An 18,567-nucleotide genomic window follows, 5' to 3' on the forward strand; every position below is an offset into this window, starting at 1 on the left:
GGCGCAGGATGATGCAATGGTGCAGGAATTGCAGTATGGCGCATGATGTGCAGTATAGCATAGGATGGTGCTGGATGGCATAGGATGGTTCAATGGTGCAAGATGGTGCAAGATTGTGCAGTATGGTGCAAGATTGTGCAGGATGGTGCAATGGTACAAAATTGTGCAGTATAGCGTAGGATTGTGCTGGATGGGGCAGGATGATGCAAGATGTTGCAGGATGGTGCAATGGTGCAGATTGTTCACGGCACTAAGAAAATCGAAGTCGAAGTGGGTCGATCGGGGTCAAAGTGGATCCACGTTTGACTCCCCCAAAATAGGAATTTGCTTTTTACTCTTAAACTACACACACTATTTCGATGAAACTTGACCACAACCTTCATCACCCATGATGTACCAAAGTTTGTTCACGGCACTAAGAAAATCGAAGTCTAAGCGGATCTATGGGGGGTCAAAGTAGGTCCAGGTTTGACCCCCCAAAATAGATATTTGCTTTCTTCTCTGAAAGTACAAACACTATTTAGATGAAACTTTACCACAACTTTCACCACTCTTGATACCAAAGTTTGTTCACGGCATTAAAAAAAATCGGACCCTAGGAGTTTTACGGGGGGAGGGGGGTTGCCCCCCAAAATAGGTATTTGCTTTCTTCTCTAAAAGTACACACATGATTCTGATGAAACTTCACCACAACCTTAATCACCCGTGTTGTACCAAAGTCTGTTCACAGCATTAAATAAATCGGGCCGTGAGGGACATATTATGGTTATATCAGGTATTTATTTGGTACCCCCAAAATAGGTATTTATTTGTTTCTTTGTTTAAAGTCTTATGATTATGTTAGTATGATTCTACATGCCTCGCTGTCTTCTAGCAACCATTGAAATTGGTTTAAAATACCTTTACTCAGTGCAGTCTACTGTTTATTCTACCAGGTGAGTGCCAAGGGTATTGACCCTAGTTTTTGTTGTTGTTGTGGTGGATGTTTGGCAAACAGGATAAAGCAGACAGTATCAGATGATGTTTATTAACCCACCAACTTTCTCAGATATACACTACCGGTGAAAAGTTTTAGAACACCTCAATCTTTCCAGTTTTTATTGAAATTTACGCAGTTTAATGTCCAGTGAATAACCTGAAATGGTACAAAGGTAAGCAGTCAACTGCTTGAGGTTAAAAAAAAAGTTTAGGTTAGCAAAAACGGGAAAATAATGTAAATTGCACAGTTATATTATAAAAAAGGCCTTCTTCAGGGAACAAGTAATGGGTTAACGACTTACAGCTGTTCTGCAGCAAAGTAAGTAAATTAAGCCTTGAAAGTTGATGCAAACAATTCCTACAGGTGTCCCAACCTCTGCTGATTACTTGATTATAAACCCCCTGTCTGTATAAAAGCAGTATTGGAACAGACTGTTATTACATCCCTCTGAAGCATTATTTGGACAATATTGCACTGCAGGAAGTAGTATATTGGAAACTGGAGGAAACTCTGACAGGAAGAGGTCTGGCAGACCCAAAGCCACAACAGAATCAGAAGACAAGTTTCTGAGAGTCAACAGCTTGCGTGATAGGCGGCTCACAGGACAACAGTTTCAAGCACAGCTTAACACTGGTCGAAGTAAACAAGTCTCAGTTTCAACTGTGAAGAGAAGACTTTGAGCTGCAGGTTTGAGAGGTCGAGTGGCAGTAAGAAAGCCATTGCTAAGATGGCAAAATAAGAAAAAGAGGCTTGCCTGGGCCAGTGGGCCATGAAGCACCGCCAGTGGACTACTGAAGACTGGAAGAAGGTCTTATGGATCGATGAATCAAAATTTGAAATCTTTGGTTCATCACGCAGGGATTTTGTACGCCGTCGAGTAGGCGAAAGGATGGTTCCTCAGTGTGTGACACCAACTGTCAAACATGGAGGAGGAAGCGTGATGGTCTGGGGCTCTTTTGCTGGATCCAGAGTCAGCGACTTGCACAGAGTGACGGGCACCCTGAACCAAAAGGCTACCACAGCATTTTGCAGCGCCATGCAATACCCTCTGGTATACGCCTAGTTGGTCAGGGGTTCATCCTACAGCAAGATAATGATCCTAAACACACCTCCAGGCTATGTCAAAACTACCTTCGAGGAAAAGAACAAGACGGTTGGCTTCAAATCATGAAATGGCGAGCACAGTCTCCAGACTTAAACCCCATCGAGCTGGTTTGGGATGAACTGGACAGAAGGGTGAAAGCAAAGCAACCGACAAGTGCAACACATTTGTGGGAACTTCTGCAACAGTGTTGGGAAGAACTTCCCAAACAATATTTGATTTCCATTGTAGAAAGAATGCCACGGGTGTGTCTGGCGGTTATATCTGCAAAAGGTGGCCACATTGCTGAGTCAAAGATTTAAATTAAAATTTTTGGAACAAAATGATTCTATGATTTATTTTTATCTCCAATTGTTTATTTGTTCTATGCTTAATTTCAGAATACATTGAGACATTAAACTGCGTAAATTTCAATAAAAACTGGAAAAATTGAAGTGTTCTAAAACTTTTGACCGGTAGTGTATGTCATATCAAGTCAAACCTGGGTCCATGACCACCTGCTCATAATGACCGGTTTTGGTCGGGTCCTTCCATTTTATACATGCAATGACCTTCAGCTACCACCTGTGTAACGGTGCTACAAATATCCACTTACCTAATGGCAGGATGAGATTTGTCCATGACAGTTGAGCTGCCCAACAAACAAAGGTTCCTTTTGGTGGAAAAGTCCTCTCATTGATCTCATTTCAGATGAGATCCGTCCATGCGGATTTAGGGTCTCAATGTCATATAGACCAGGAAACCTATGACAAAATGAAGGTTTGAGGCAGGGGCTTGAACCCTGGTGCTGTTATGCGAACTCTTGTTTATCACCACTGTTGTCTTTCAGGTACAGTTATCAGTCCCTTGATTTTAACATTATACCTTTAACCAGCGACTACTAATCTAGGCAGGTGTCAGTAATCAACCCACAGGTAACAAACATCAGCCATAAAATCTATTGTCTGGGTAATCCCAGGTTTTACGGCCTCTTGTAAAATAAAAATGGCCGCGTCTTTTCATTGTTGAATCACAGCTTTCTGGTGATCTCTCCTAATTACTCACTAATATTGGGGGCCATAATGACCGAAGGGCATATCCTACTGGTCTACGGTCGCTTGAATGGCAGTGAAGTTGGTCTCCCCTGCGGACAATGACGTACACGTGCGACGCCATTTTTTATCCCCCACTAATCATCAGAACAAATTGAGCGATCGATGCGTCAGTTGGATCTCCATTGTTGTAATTTGAAAGACATGTGTTTGATTGTTCTGTTCCTGGACAAAGCTCTATCAGACCCACAGCTGTGAATGAAGACCATAAAGCAAACTGGATCCGTGACACATGATTAGTGCCATGGAGAATGATAAGACTTCTACTTGTACAGCACTCATGAAAGAAGGTCGACCTGTTGGACATTGCGTACTGGATTACCAAGGCCTGGGATGAGGTGTGGAACCATGCACAATTCAGAAGTGCTTCTCCCATTTTTCAAAAATTTGGAAGTCAACGTACCATATTGATGGAATATTTGGAAGTCTTGTTTTTTACAGAACAAGAGGATGTGAAAAGTTGCATTTCGTTCATGGTGTTTCCATTTGATTTCCTTAACATTGATCTTTGGTATTGATGTAATAAGAATAGCGATTGATGATTGGATGCTTTTGTCTCTATTTCCCATCAGACTTTAACCTGGACAGAAAGACCACCTTTTACTGGTCTCTACTAGGTCTTTATAGAATAGTTTAACTTGTCTAAACAGAAGAGCAAAGTGCTTGCCTGCCTGCAGTGCCACCATGTTCTAATAACATTGGAGGACATTTGAACATGGATTCAAAGACCGACAGCATGGATTGCACATAGATGGTGTGTGAAGCCACTGATCGGGGGGCATCCAGATATTGCGCAACACATTTTTGGCAATTATTGACACTCCCCGCAACGCTAAGTTACACCATCAAATGGCCACGCACCCCGCACCGTTACATAATATATGGATGCCCCACTAGGTGGGATGTCTAAACTATCCTATGTGGTGTACAGTAACAATCTGCGACATGTTGTTCCAAGCTGTCTCATAAGTTTGACTTTGTTTTGCATCATTTTGCTTGTTTGACTTGTTTGAAAATGGTTTTTTGCCCTTTCGCTTCATTGAAAATAAATAAATAAATAAAAAACAACCTTTTTGGAAAAAAGCAGAAAAAATACTTTTTTTTTGAAAAAAACAAACAAGCTTTTTGCTTGCTTTTTGCCTTTTTTGCTTGTTTTTGCTTGTTTTTTTTATTGTTTTGTTTCCATTTTTGCTTGTTTTGCTTGCTTTTTTTGCTTCTTTTGCTTGCTTTTGTACTTTTGCTTTTTTGCTTGTTTTGCTTGCTTTTTTGCTTTTCTATTTTTTGTTTGTGTTTTGCTTCTTTTGCTTTTTTGCTTGTTTTTTTGCTTGTTTTGCTTGCTTTTTTTGCTTTTCCTTTTTTGCTTTTGTTTTTTGCTTGTTTTTCTTTTTTGCCTTTTTTTGCTTCTTTTCCTTGCTTTTTCACTTTTGCTGGTTTTTGCTTGTTTTTTGCTTGTTTTTATTGCTGTTTTGCTTGCTTTTTTTATTTTGAATTTTTTGCTTGTTTTTGCTTTTTTCCTTTTGCTTTTTTTTTTGCTTTTTTTCTTTTGCTTGTTTTTTTAATTGTTTTGTTTGCTTTTTTGCTTGTTTTGCTTGCTTTTTTGCTTCTTTTGCTTGCTTTTGTGCTTTTGCTTTTTTTGCGTTTTTGCTTGCTTTTTTGCTTTTCCATTTTTTGTTTGTGTTTTGCTTATTTTGCCTTTTTTCTTGTTTTGCTTGCTTTTTTTGCTTTTCTTTTTTGCTTTTGTTTTGCTTGTTTTTTTTGCCTTTTTGCATGTTTTGCTTTTTTTTGCTTATTTTGCTTACTTTTTCACTTTTGCTGGTTTTTGCTTGTTTTTTTGCTTGTTTTTATTGCTTTTTTGCTTGCTTTTTTGATTTTGCCTTTTTTGCTTGTTTTTGCTTGTTTTTTGCGCTTTTGCTTTTGCTTGTTTTGCTTGATTTTTTGATTTTGCTGGTTTTTGCTTGCTTTTTGCTTGTTTTTTTGCCTTTTTGCTTGCTTTTTTGCCTTTTTTTCTTGCTTTTTTGATTTTGCTTGTTTTGCTTGCTTTTTGCTTTTCTTTTTTTGCTTGTGTTTTGCTTTTTTTTGCTTTTTAAAATTATTTTTGCTTGTTTTTTTTTTGCTTGTTTTTCTTGCTTTTTTACTTTTCTTTCTTTGCTTGTGTTTTACTTGTTTTGCTTGCTTTTTTGCTTTTCCTTTTTTTTGCTTGTGTTTTGCTTTTTTGCTTTTTTTTCTTTCGCTTTTTTTCTTGTTTTGCTTGCTTTTTTTGCTTTTACTTTTTTGCTTTTGTCTTGCTTGTTTTTCTTGTTTTGCTTGCTTTTTTGCTTTTTTTTCTTTCGCTTTTTTTCTTGTTTTGCTTGCTTTTTTTGCTTTTACTTTTTTGCTTTTGTCTTGCTTGTTTTTCTTGCTTTTTTGCTTGCTTTTTTCTTTTGCCTTTTTTGCTTGTTTTTTTCTTGTTTTGCTTGCTTTTTTGATTTTGCTTGTTTTTGCTTGTTTTTCTTGCTTATTACCTTGCTTTTTTGCTTTAGATTTTTTGCTTGTTTTACTTTTTATTTTGCTTGTTTTTGCTTGTTTTTCTTGCTTTTAGCTTGCTTTTTTGCCTTTGTATTTTTCCCCTTTTTTGCTTGCTTTTTTATTTTGCTTGCTTTTTGCTTGTTTTTATTGCTTTTTAGCTTGCTTTTTAGCTTTTGTATTTTTTGCCTTTTTTCTTGCTTTTTTATTTTGCTTGTTTTTCTTGCTTTGCTTTTTTTGCTTGTTTTTGCTTGCTTTTTTCTTTTACTTTTTTTGCTTGCTTTTGCTTGTTTTAAATATTTTTATTAAATTTATCTACCCACATAAGGGGCCGTATATTTATTATGTAGGCAAAAGTAGGCTTATTTTCCCCCTTAACCCCCCATCCTTCACACGGCATTCAATGGTTTATAAGAATTATAACAACACAAAGTCTGCTCCGTTTGAAGTATTTGATACTTAAGGATGGGCCATGGAGTGTTCAAATTATTGAAGGCCACCCATATGTGACGAATGCACCAAGGAGAGCTAAATTGAGAAAATGGATGTGTTGGAGTGCAAAGTGCAAAGATTGCCAAGCATCTGTGGAGAATGACGAAGAGAAGGAAAACAATGTTTGGAGGAGATGGGAGTAATGGGAGGGAAGGTGTAAGGCATGTTAAAGCACACTTGGGGGGAGTGGGGGTTAAGGGGGAAAACAAGCCTACTTTTGCCTACATAATAAATATACGGCCCCTTAGGTGGGTGTATATTAAAACAAGCTGCAGTGTTGTGCCTGGGTCATTTCGCAAGAATCCGTACAGCTTGGCTGTCTCTCAAAGTAGTGACTACGCTGATGAAGATATCCATCACGATGGTCTCTCTGGTCTGTTTTGCAATGGAAAATTTTTTGGGATGAAACACCTCCCAATAAGCAGAACATCTGACATGGATTGCAAAGCATCTGACACACTGTGGGAAACTGTAGAAATGCAACAGTCATGCAAACCACTGCAGTTTTCAAGATTGCACTAGAGTGGGATGGTTCCAGGCACCATTAGAGGTGCATTCTGACATTGTTGGCTCTGGGCGACCACGTTTTCCTGAATACAGCTGTTTTCTCAACCATCTTTCCTTTACATCCACTCTTTATTTGCCTCTGTGGTCCTTCTTCTGAGTGCGTTGCCTGTCGGGTACTTAAGTGTTTAACTGTTTATGCTTCCCTCCTTATGTCAGTTGTTTCTGTGTGTGGGTCATGACCGGCGTCTCGCAAGAATGCTAGGAAGGGAATGCAGCATTCTGGGAAGGGAATGCAATGGGGGCTTGATGAGCTGAATTGCTTCTTTTTTTCCCCCTCTTTTGATTATACTTGCATCTCTTTCACGCATTGCTGAGAATCGTGGAACGTGCCGTGGGATTAGAACCAGGTGGGTGTTTGTAGTGCTCGAGGTGATGCGGGGTTTAAGGACCGGATCTCTGGTACAAATTGGTGGCAGGTGAGCTCAGTGGGAGTAAGGCCCCGCGACAGGTGAGAATTATTGAACCCGTCTTCAAGCGTTTATGGTTTGCAGCTCGAAGGACAGAGGCTCAAATTGTGTAATCTTCTTGTCCATGGCAACAAGCTGCGGTCTTCTTGATGTTTTGTGAGTGGACAAGACAGATATGGTCGGATAGATGGAGACAAGATACAGATCTGTCCCGTCGACCCCTCTGTCTATTGAAAAGTCTCACAAAGTTGCACAGCTGCAATCTCCGTGGGTTTATACTTCTGAAAGTGGATCCTTCTTTCTCTTTCATTGGCATGGCAGGAAACTTTTTCCGCATCCACAGGGGATCCAGAAGCTCGAACACCATCCTTTACAGCATGTGATCATCAACGCCAACGCCATGATGGAGAGACTTGGCAGGGCCGAAAAGATTGGAGAAAAACGACTCTCTGTTTTGCTGACATCCATTATATTCAAACGGCCTTAGTGTTTTGGGTTTTTTCTACTCTCATCTTCCTGTGTCTGTTTTAACCATCTTTGTTTCTTTGTTTCTGTTGTTGTGGGAAAAGGTCGGTACAAGATCTTTAAACTGCATGCTCAACAATTTACGCTTCTCAAGTTGATCATGGGTGGGCTTTCGGATTTGCATCGGAAACATCTCTCGTCTCTCAGCTGCTCTCTGTGACTGTTCTGGTTCGGATTATGGATTTGTAAGTTTTATTCTGGTGCTCTTTCCACAACTTTATCTCTCGCAAAACTTTCCACACGACATCTGCTTTTTTTGGAACACCACGCATGGGTGGATTCCGCACTCATCGCAGCATTGTCCTGTACAATCTCAGTCAACCTTACTTGTAGCACTCGACATGATTTTTTTCCAAGCTTGTTCACTTACTTCTGAAAGTTTTCTTATGGCATTCCTTACCTCTATCGATATCTGGTGAACTTGATAAATACGGTCGAGTTTATGGGCATCACAGGTATTTGGTGTCGCAGCCAAAGCTGAAATTAACCTTCCAGACCAGTTTGCATCTATGTTTCTTCCCATCAAATCAGCATGTGATTTATAAAGGCGTATTGGAGTGAAATTGTGGACAAAGTTTGAATTGCTAGCTTTGATGAAATGCTATATGGTGAGGGCCCTTGTAAAAGCACGAGAGCACACTTTGCAGTACAGTACTTGCAGTCTGTTAGAATCGGTTCACGGACAAGAATGTTGAAAATCGACAATGGCCAGTACAGAGGCCAGACTTGAAAACCCATCAAACCACCCTGGGACTCGTTTGGACCTCTTCTTGAAGGCCATAGCCAACAGAGTACAATCCTCCACTGAACTTGCACTTGCTCTGAAGGAGGAATGGTGTAGTATTACACGGATGTCTCCCAGCATTTGGTACAGGATGTTACTTGCAAGGCTCCTAGATGTGATCGCTAACGAAATAAACGTACCAATAATTGATAACCTTGCATATTTCTCTACTCTCTCGATACTTCTCCTTGTTTAGTTTATACAACAAATTGCAAATCAAGGGAAGCGCAAAGCGCCCCTCCCTTTATACGAGTATAAGGAATCGTTTCTCTGTATGCAGATTTAACATGGGGCCTGAAAATACGTTTCTTGGCTTCCACTGGACGAAATCGGCTGCAAATTTCAGAAGTAAATGCTTTGTACGTTGAGGTAATATGTTCCAAATTTCAACAACGTCCGTTTCCACATTCTTGAGTTTTATTTAGAAAACCCTCGAATTCTCGTTGGTATCTGTCCGTCCGTCTGTCCGTCCGCCCAAAATGTGTTGGCGCTCGTATCTCGAGGACTATATATTGACACTAGCTGGAACTTGAAATATACATATGTCAAATTAAATGCTTTCGAAACAAATTCCATCTAAGTGCCATAGTTTTTGCTTGGCTTAGAGGGGTGAACTCCAAATGTAAAAAGGGTGTGACTGAGTTTGGTGTCTATCTAATGTGTTTTCCCTAAAAAGGAAAAAACACTTTTCCCTACACCACAATCCACTATGTGACTCTAACATTCCCTCTTTCTTCTCTCTCTTTATCTTCTTTCCTTCCCTTCTAATTTTGCATCCTGCTTTATTGTTGTGCCTTATACATAGACGACCATTAAACCAAACATAAGACCGGTTTAAGGGTGTACTGGTGAACAGGTGATTTTTTTTGTTTTTTTAGCTGAACAGTTTCCTTATAGTCTTATAAACAAGAATCATGCTATTAGAGGTCATAGAAGTACCCCTAATTATTGAAAAATTCAAATTTCAATTCAATTCAATATAATATTTTGCATGAAATTTGTTATAACTTGGGAAATGCATCATTCCTTTGGGCTGAAATTTGGACAGGATATTCAGAATATCACTTCCTTTAAATGATGAAGGCTTTTGTTTATAGGAGTAGCCATTGTGGATTTATTGAAGGACAACTAAGTTTTATCTGGTAATTGGCATAATTAGCTAATTAGTGAACATTTGACATAATTTCACAAAATCCTCTCATCAGGTAGTAGAGTAACACATGTATAATACATGTACCAAGTTTTGTGTGAAAAGAATGATAGGTGACATAGAAGATAGAAGTAGAAATGTGTTCTTTGTTTTTCCTTGTTTTTTATTGACGGTCTAATTTATGCAAATTATATGCATGTAATATGACAAAGAAGCGTTGAAACTGGTCTGAGTTAAAGCCAAGATTATATCTTTCAAGAAAAACTGAAAATTAGATCTTAACTTGACTTTGTTTTTGTGTAAAGGCCTTTCAAAGGTACCTATGTAGTTTTCTCAATTTTTCACCAGTACTACACCCTTAAGGCCTTCATAGGATGCAATGCTCTGGGATGCAGTACATCATTCGCAAGGCAAAGCAACTTATTCAATCATTACAGTGATGTCTTTTTTAGATCATGGTAGGAAATAAAGTGGAGCATGGCATCAAAAAGAGGTGCAAGATGCAGAAAGTTTGAATTTCCATGCCTGAAATTGTTTCCCTGATTTTTCCGCAAAGAGCACTCTCTGGGAATGGTCTGTTTGCCATTGCTTAGAGGGCATTAGCTTGCTCGCGCAAAGGTTTGTTGGCATGTGGCTGCAATTTTCGCCTCGCCTCTCTCAAATTCTCCATGGCACATGCCCTTTTAATTATGCCGAATAACAAAGTTTGTTTGTCTATAGAGTTCACAAAACATATCTGCATTTGACAGTAAAGAGAAGCCTCTGGAATCGCTTGGGTCTTTGATTGGCGGGGACTTGTCACATGTTTTGTATAGCCAATCAAAGATGTTCAGGGTGGGTGTAAAGTCCCCATGCAGTGAGGTTACTGCACATCTGTTTGTTTACTCCGTTCTCACCACATTGCTTGATCCGTCTCCATGTTTCTTTGGACATTTGCTTCCACGTTGAATGCTTTATATTATAAAAAAGCAATCCCTAATAGTTGTTTTTAGATCCTCAACATCCAATAGCCTTCTATTTTGGTAATCTCCATCACGATGGCCCAAAGTGAATTATCGCATATTGTCAAGTCTGGACTTCGAGGTGGCCAGAATCTCGTCCAGTCCATCATCCACTGAAGGTGTTATTAGGATAATCTGGAACTGCGAGAGCATAATGTTGTGGAACGAACCACGTTTGCAGCGTGTTCCGATATGTCATCAACCTCTTCTTCTCATTAGCAGCCACAATTATTCCCATGTTCTTGGGGGATTGGCCAGGGGTAGCTTGGCCCACGTCTTTCATGAACCGGCTGGCCTGGCCTGACGTTCGACTTAGTACAGTTTGTAGTGAGGGCAGGGATTTGGAATTTTTTCATGGTGCCAGCGAAGGCTTGACTACTCTTCTTGAAGGACACTGTGGGATATTTACCGTCCACTAACTGATGCTGGTACCCTGACCATACACTTCCATCGTTATTTGTGGCGAGAGCTAAACTCATTATATGTGCTTTTGAACAAATAAATATTTGCTTGAACTTTTTAGATCAAGAAAAACTTTGGATACGATTGATCACCATTGACTTTTTTTCTGTTTTAAGGGGTTTTGATTTTTTTGGGGAAGAATTTTATCTCTCACATTCAATTGTTGTATGATAACATTTAAAGTTTGCTCAAAGTTAATAAGATTCTATGTCGGGCCTTTTCAGTTTGTGGTGGCATTCGGCAAGGGTGCATGCCCTTTATCTGGCCCCATTGTATTCGCTCTCCATTTAGCCTTTGCTTATTCCACTGCATGTGCAACTTCATGGTTTCTCTCCCCGACAAGTGGCAAATCCGGTTTATGACAATCGCCAATGTGGATGATGTTTGTGCAGTCGTTCAATCTGATGAGGATGTCTCTGCCTTGATCCAGTCCACCCATAGTCTGCCTGGGCAGCTCGGATGGGTACAACATGGGATCCACCATGAAGGGGATTTTTGGCTCTCAAAATTGAAAAAAAAACAAAAAAACAAATGGGAATTATTAATGCTTAAAATTCAGCAGCAATTACTGAAATGGAGAGGTTTATTGAGTCAGGTTTGTTATTGGGGTCAAACTCTGATAATAAACAACCTTGCAGCATCATTGCTATGGCACACATTTATGGCACTACAGGCCCCAGCTTTTATTCTTAAGAAAAAACCCCAAAATATTTTTATTAACTTTTTTTTGTGGGAAGAAAGCACTGGCTCCAGCCCAGAGTCCTCTCATTAAACAGGCAGTTGTACACTGATTTTTTGTGGAAAGCCCTTTGTTCACTGCCTACTTAGGGAAGCCGGGAAACTCAGCTTTGATGAATAACTGTTTATAATTGATATCAACAGAGTTTATGTAACATTGGTCGGTCCCCTTGTTCTACAGAAGCATGCTGGAAGTCCGGCACGCAGTTACCATTCTCCATGATGCCAGCGACTATTCCCTCTCAATCATCACACTAAAATACGCAATTTGGTGTCTGTCTGTCTGACGATTTTTGACCGCAATACATTTAGTTGTTACTTATGCAATTTCAACGAAACTTGACAGAGAGACTGAGGGGTCACATGACGGAAGCTGTAGCGGTTTAATTCTCCTCCCTCTCCCCAATGGGGGGTTCCCCGCCAATGGGGTTGCGTGTTGAGGTGTATATCCGTGTTAAGATAGCTTTATCGTGGTGTTTTCCTAAAGCCGCTTCTAATACCAAACATAATAACAACACTAAATACAGTAGCATAATATTCATGTTATTACAAAACAATATTAGGTTTCCTGGGAACGGGTGTACTCGTCTTTTAAATCCTATTTTGAAGGGGTCTATAGCAGAGATGTCAATAACTATAATTCACTTGAGGCAATTCTCAAGTCTTTCAGGACAAGTCTCAAGTCAAGTCTCAAGTCAAGTATCAAGTCTTTCACGGCAAGTCTGTCATGATCTTTCATGGGAAAACCACATTTCCAAGCTGGCCTCCAAAGCCAGTCACCGACTGGGCATCCTCCGTCATGCAAAGTCCTTCCTTGGCACACCTGAGCTCCTCACCACATACAAGGCTTTCATCCACAGCCTGATGGAGTACTGCTCTCGCCTCTGGGCTGGTGCTCCTGCCTCACACCCAGCTCGGTTTCACGCTGCAGAAACCAAAGCTTTCAGAATCATTGGAATCTCCCACGATGAAGCTGATTCTGAGGGCCTTCCTCTCTCTCATTGCAGGCAGGTAGGTGGTCTTTCTGTCTTCTACCAACTCCTCTCCAGCCTTGCTCCCCCAGCTCTCTCTGGGCTCTGTCTCCCAAATATTCCTGCAGGACGCACAAGAACTGCCAGCAACCCTCTTATGGTGAAATTGCCAAAATCAAGACTCTCTGCTCACCTTCACTCCTTCATTCCTCTTTTCTCCCGCCTCTGGAACAAACTCCCTCACTCTCTTCAATCCCACTCCTTCCTCCAGGTCTTTAAAACAGATGTTCACCACCTTCTCTTATCTTCCCCCATCCAAAACGTTGATCTTTCCTACCCCCGTTAATACACCCAAAATTCACCTCCTTCAAGTTCCGTTTTCTTTCCTGAAACTCCTATTAGTGTTCATTTGTGTTATACCGTTTCCCTCCCTCCCAGCATTCTCCCTTCCACAGATCTACCGGTGTCCGTTCTCGACTGTTGATGTGCTTCCCTCTCTCTCCCCCTTCTGTTTCCCGCTCCCTTTGTTATATGGTTTACGTGTTTTCTGTTTATGTCTTTGTGTTGGTCTTACACGAGCCTCGACTTTGTATACCAAAAAAATAAAAATGCGTGTCCCTTCAGTGATGTCCCTGAATCAATTTTCATGCTTTTGTTGGGTGCCCGGGATTAGTCTCCCCACCTTTAAAAAAAAAATTTAAACAGTTTTATCGCGTGTAATCAAGGGGCTATGTGCGATTTTTATCACACTGTGTTTTTCGATCATCTCATCTCGATTCTCGAAGATATGAAAATGGGTCATGATGTCCGGATGTTTGTCCGTCCACCCATTAACATTTTGTTATTTCTGCTACTCCTCCCTTATCACCTGGTTGATTGTATTGAAACCTGACACGTGAACACAAGAGGGTAGCCCACACAATCGCCAGGGCTTCGATTTTTCGATTTCGGATTATGGGGGCTCCCAGGGGGCGTTATACCCCCTGAAACTTCAGATCCCAACTCGTGCCTTATTACCTCCGCCACCAAAGGTGGATGGAGGTTATGTTTTTACCCTTGTCAGTCTGTCTGGCCTTTTGTCTGTCTGTCTGTCTGTCCGTTTGTCTGTCTGTCCGTTTGTCTGTCTGTCCGTTTGTCTGTCTGTCTGTCCCTTTGTCTGTCTGTCTGTCCATTTGTGAACAAAATATCTCAAAAAGTTGTGGACGGATTTGGACGAAATTTGGTAGAGAGGTAGTGTTTGTGACAAGGACGAAATGATTAGATTTTGGTGAAGATCTGCATTCGGATCCGGCTACTGGAATTTTAAAAGTGATTCTTCACCATTGGGAAACGATACATAGCCAAACATACATACATAGCCATAGCCATAGCATAGCATAGACATAGCATATAGATACATACATAGCCATAGGGCCAAAAACGATACATAGCAGGATATCTCAAAAAGTTATGGACGGATTTGGACGAAACTTGGTGCATGATTTGGTTTGGTGACAATGACAAGCTGGTTATATTTTGAGATACAAAACGTAAACTCATCACGTCCTTCTTGTATCCCTATATTATATTCCAACCTCACTCTCTAAGTTTTCTTCTCTGAGCTGCGGAACTCATATCCTCAAACGAAATTGATACAAGAATAGGTAAAGTGGAGAAGTTGACAAAAGGTACAGGTGTTGAAAATGAGTCTTGTAGTCGGATTTTGACACCTTTCGATGTCGTGTTTTCGTTTTGGACTAACGTTTGGTCACAGCGGCGCCTATTCGAATGGTCCAAGACACAAACAGAAACAGTGGAGCATTACAATCCTGGATAGGCCTACTCACCCGGTGTGTGGTGTGCAGGAACCATCACTCCTGTGTTATATCTTTGCGATCTGGATGAGTAACGTTGGTCCACGATTTACAGGCCTCGGGCGGCAATGCCGCTCCAGATGTCGGTCAGTAAAGAAAGTATGGGTTCTGAAATACACAAAGGCATGTGCGGTTTTGGCATATCTTTCCTCTAATGAAGATGAACACGGAGCGTTAGATGGTTTGGAGCCATAATTCACGGGCATGGACCCAGGCACACATCTGTCCTCAGAATTGATGTTGCAAACCTTTGGGTAAATATGCAAGTTAGCATTTATAAGCTTCATTGTTTGATGTGTATTCCCTGCTTCTCTCCGCTAGCTCAGGTATGAGAGTGCGTGGTTATGTAACTCAGTGGCAAAGGTTTGATCAAAGGGACACACACACTCACCTGAACCCCCAAGACAAAAAAGAACCACCATTCAAAATAGTCATACCCGTTGCCCTTGGCAACAATGCTTCTCCATTGAGGAACTCCTCTTTTTGTACAAAATGGCGTTTACAAATAGCAATAACAACACATTGTGATGACGCTGAACCCGCTCCTCCTCCTAAAGACGTGTAGTTCCGTGGATACCCGAAACAAGGTTGTCAAATGAAAACACACCTTTGAGCTAAGGCCGAAATTCATGGATCCTCACTTAGGGCAAATCTACTTCAAATGATCGATTTGCAGGATGTCCCAATTCGAGTGACTGTGACGTCATATAACATAATGGGTACTGTAAATGCCTAATTTGCACAACTTAACACATTATTGAGCCAGGTTATATATTGAGCAATAGATGAAGAACGAGGTAGAGAGCACACCTCCTGTAGGCTGAACGTTTCAAGTTTTGTATCCCACTGATAGGTCGGATCTGGATTCGGACCTGAACCAAAATGTAATCGGCTTGTTCTCGTCATCCAAGCAGCTCATCCACCAAGTTTTGTCATAACTCGTCCCCAACTTTTTGAAATATCATATTATGTATAGTTTGTGGCCCTATTTCTCAATGATGACGAATCACTTAAAATAAAAATAAAAATAAAAATCCTAATCTGTCCACCAGGTTTCGTCCGAATCGTCCACAACCGCACATATATACCGCTATTCACAGGCAGACAAACAGACAAACAGACAGACAGGCAGGAGTAAAAACATAAAAATAAAAACGTTGCTCAAAATGGCACGAAGGGACAATATTGAGTAACAAATGACACCAGGTTTAGTACATCCTCCTTAAAAAGTGGTTCAAACCAAACTAGATAGGATTTCATACCCGCTGACATGAGGATTGCACCATCTGGCTGAGACCCGTGACGAACGATGGAACCAAAGATGCACGAACCATTTGAGGAAAGGTGGGAATGACTGCATGACGTCATGCTGCTAGCATGAAATCAAAGCAGGATGGCCTTGTCTGTGGCACGCGTTCCAGCACACCCCGATACTCCAGGATGTTATCCTTCATTTTTGACATTTCCGACACGGTGGGGACGGAAGATCCGTCCATTTGCCATTGTTCATCCAATGGGACTTTTGCTGCGAACAATATCTGGTCACCTACCCCTCCCCTCGCCCCCTCCACCACCACATCCCTTGCATGCTGCAAAGGAAATGTCATTATAATATCTAATATATACACCTCTTTCTAATCACTGACTCACTGACTGATATTCATGCTCGGTAACTTCAGGATGTTGAAGAAAGCTGAAATTCGGCGTGCCGACGGACATCAAAACTGGTACACCAGGGAGAAAAAAAATCACAGAACCGTCGGAAAGTATCCGTAAAGGAAAATTGACGTAAAAAAAATCTGTCAACACCTTCTTTAAAAAAAAAACTTCAATCAACATCTAGCATTTGAAAATTGTAATTTCTGTAAGTGTAAACTGTGAAATAAACATGACAATAATGTCCATAAATGAAAAAAAAGAAAATCATCCGTAAATGAAAATTTACGTCAAAAACTGTAAACGCGTCCGCTAAAAAATTAAAAACAACGTCAATCAATATTTAGCATTTGATAGTTGTAATTTCTATAACTGCAAACTGTGAAATAAACATGACAATAATGTCCATAAATGAAAAAAGAAAAACATCCGTAAATGAAAATTTACGTCAAAAACTGTAAATGCGTCTGTAAAAAAACCCCCGCTATCGATATCTAGCATTTGAAAATTGTAATTCCTATAACTGCAAACTGAAATAAACATGACCATAATGTCCATAAATGAAAAAAAGAAAATCATCCGTAAATGAAAATTTACGTTAAAAACTGTAAATGCGTCTGTAAAAAAAACCCCCCGCTATCGATGTCTAGTATTTGAAAATGTAATTCCTATAACTGCAAACAGAAATAAACATGAGCATAATGTCCACAAATAAAAAAAAGAAAATCATCCGTAAATGAAAATTTACGTTAAAAACTGTAAACGCGTCCATAAGAAAAAAGAAAAAAAACCTCAATCGTATTTAGCATTTGATAGTTGTAATTTCTATAACTGTAAACTGTGAAATAAACATGACAATAATGCCCATAAATGAAAAATCAAAAAGCATACGTAAATGAAAATTTATGGCAAAAAGTGTAAACGCGTCTGTAAAAAAAACAAAAAACAAACAAAAAAAGCCTCTATTGATATCTAGCATTTGAAAGTTGTAAATAACCATAACTGTAATCTGTGAAATAAACATGACAATGAATGAATGAATGAATGATCGTTTTAAGGCCATTTTCCCCGCTAGAGCGGGGGTTAGCCTTGCGGGCCCCATGGCAATCATGGTTCCCTGTTTGAGGCAATGTTTTTATGGCCGGATGCCCTTCCTGACGCCAACCCTTGGTCACGCTCTTACGATGTGCAGGGAAACGGTGTACCTATTCTAAGCCGGGGTACACACCAGGATCATTCATCCCAGCAAGCTGGTACTCAATTTGCCGACCTCGGAAGGATGACAGGCTGAGTCAACCCCCCTGGCATTAATTCAGCGATCGACCGGGATTCGAACCCAGGATCCTAGGATCCCAAGCCAGCACCCTAACCGCTAAGCCAACACCAGGGATGAAATAAACATGACAATAATGTCCAAAAATGAACAAAAAAGAAAAAGCGTCCGTAAATGAAAATTTACGTTAAAAACCGTAAATGCATAAAAAAATATATCGAAATGTAGCATTTGAAAATTTCTATAACTGCAAACTGTGAAATAAAAATCTCAATTAAAACCTATGTAAAAACCGTAAACGCGGCTGTAAAATAATTAGATAAAACCCAAAATTGGTATCCAGCAGCAGGTCGGTGATGCTCGCCTAGAAATCATAAAGCTTCTATTTATTATGTAACTACGTACGAAGCACGGTTTGTCATTGCTTACACAATGTATAAGCATACCCCACTAGTATTATAATGCATTCAACAAAGTACCGCTATAAATCGACTGTTCAATGACTTGTAGTAGCTCTCTTTCAGAGGAGGTAAGGTACAGGGTGTCTCAAAATAGATGGAACCCATTAACATGATAATAATTTATTACTCAGACAAGAAACTCCAAAAAAGATTACATTTCCTGGAAGCTGATATGATAACAATAAAAAAACTGAAGATTTGAGGTCTCTAGCTCAAAGGATACATTTATTAGAGCACATGTTCCAAATGACCGCCTTTGCGCCTTAGACACACTTGAAGCCGACGAGCGAAGTTGTCAATCACCCTGACACACTCTTCCTTCCTGATGGCACGAATCTTCTGGGTGATGGCCACTTTCAGTTCAGAAATGGATTGAGGACGATTCTCATACACGTGGTCCTTCAAGAACCCCCAGAGATAAAAATCTGGGGGGTTCAGATCGGGTGAATGCGGAGACCACTCGGGTTCGCGGCGCCCGCTGATCAGCCGATCAGGGAATCGGTGGTCCAGCCACTCCATCGTGATGTTGGCTGTATGTGGAGTTGCCCCATCT

General features: G+C 40.4%; 1 long non-coding RNA gene across 1 annotated transcript in view; it reads right to left on the reverse strand.

Annotated features, from left to right (window-relative positions):
* LOC137438888 (uncharacterized) overlaps positions 1 to 15,976 on the reverse strand; it is a 36,131-nt gene extending 20,155 nt beyond the window's left edge. Inside the window, exons 1-2 of the long non-coding RNA XR_010986812.2 lie at positions 15,887 to 15,976; positions 14,598 to 14,732 (exon numbers count right to left, since the gene is read on the reverse strand). This is a non-coding gene — a long non-coding RNA (uncharacterized LOC137438888). The remainder of the gene's footprint in view (positions 1 to 14,597; positions 14,733 to 15,886) is intronic.
* Between the last annotated feature and the right edge of the window lie 2,591 nt (positions 15,977 to 18,567).

This window comes from Myxine glutinosa, chromosome 13 (genome assembly GCF_964187855.1).
Source record: "Myxine glutinosa chromosome 13, kmMyxGlut1.1, whole genome shotgun sequence".
In the NCBI taxonomy this organism is placed as follows: Eukaryota; Metazoa; Chordata; class Myxini; order Myxiniformes; family Myxinidae; genus Myxine; species Myxine glutinosa.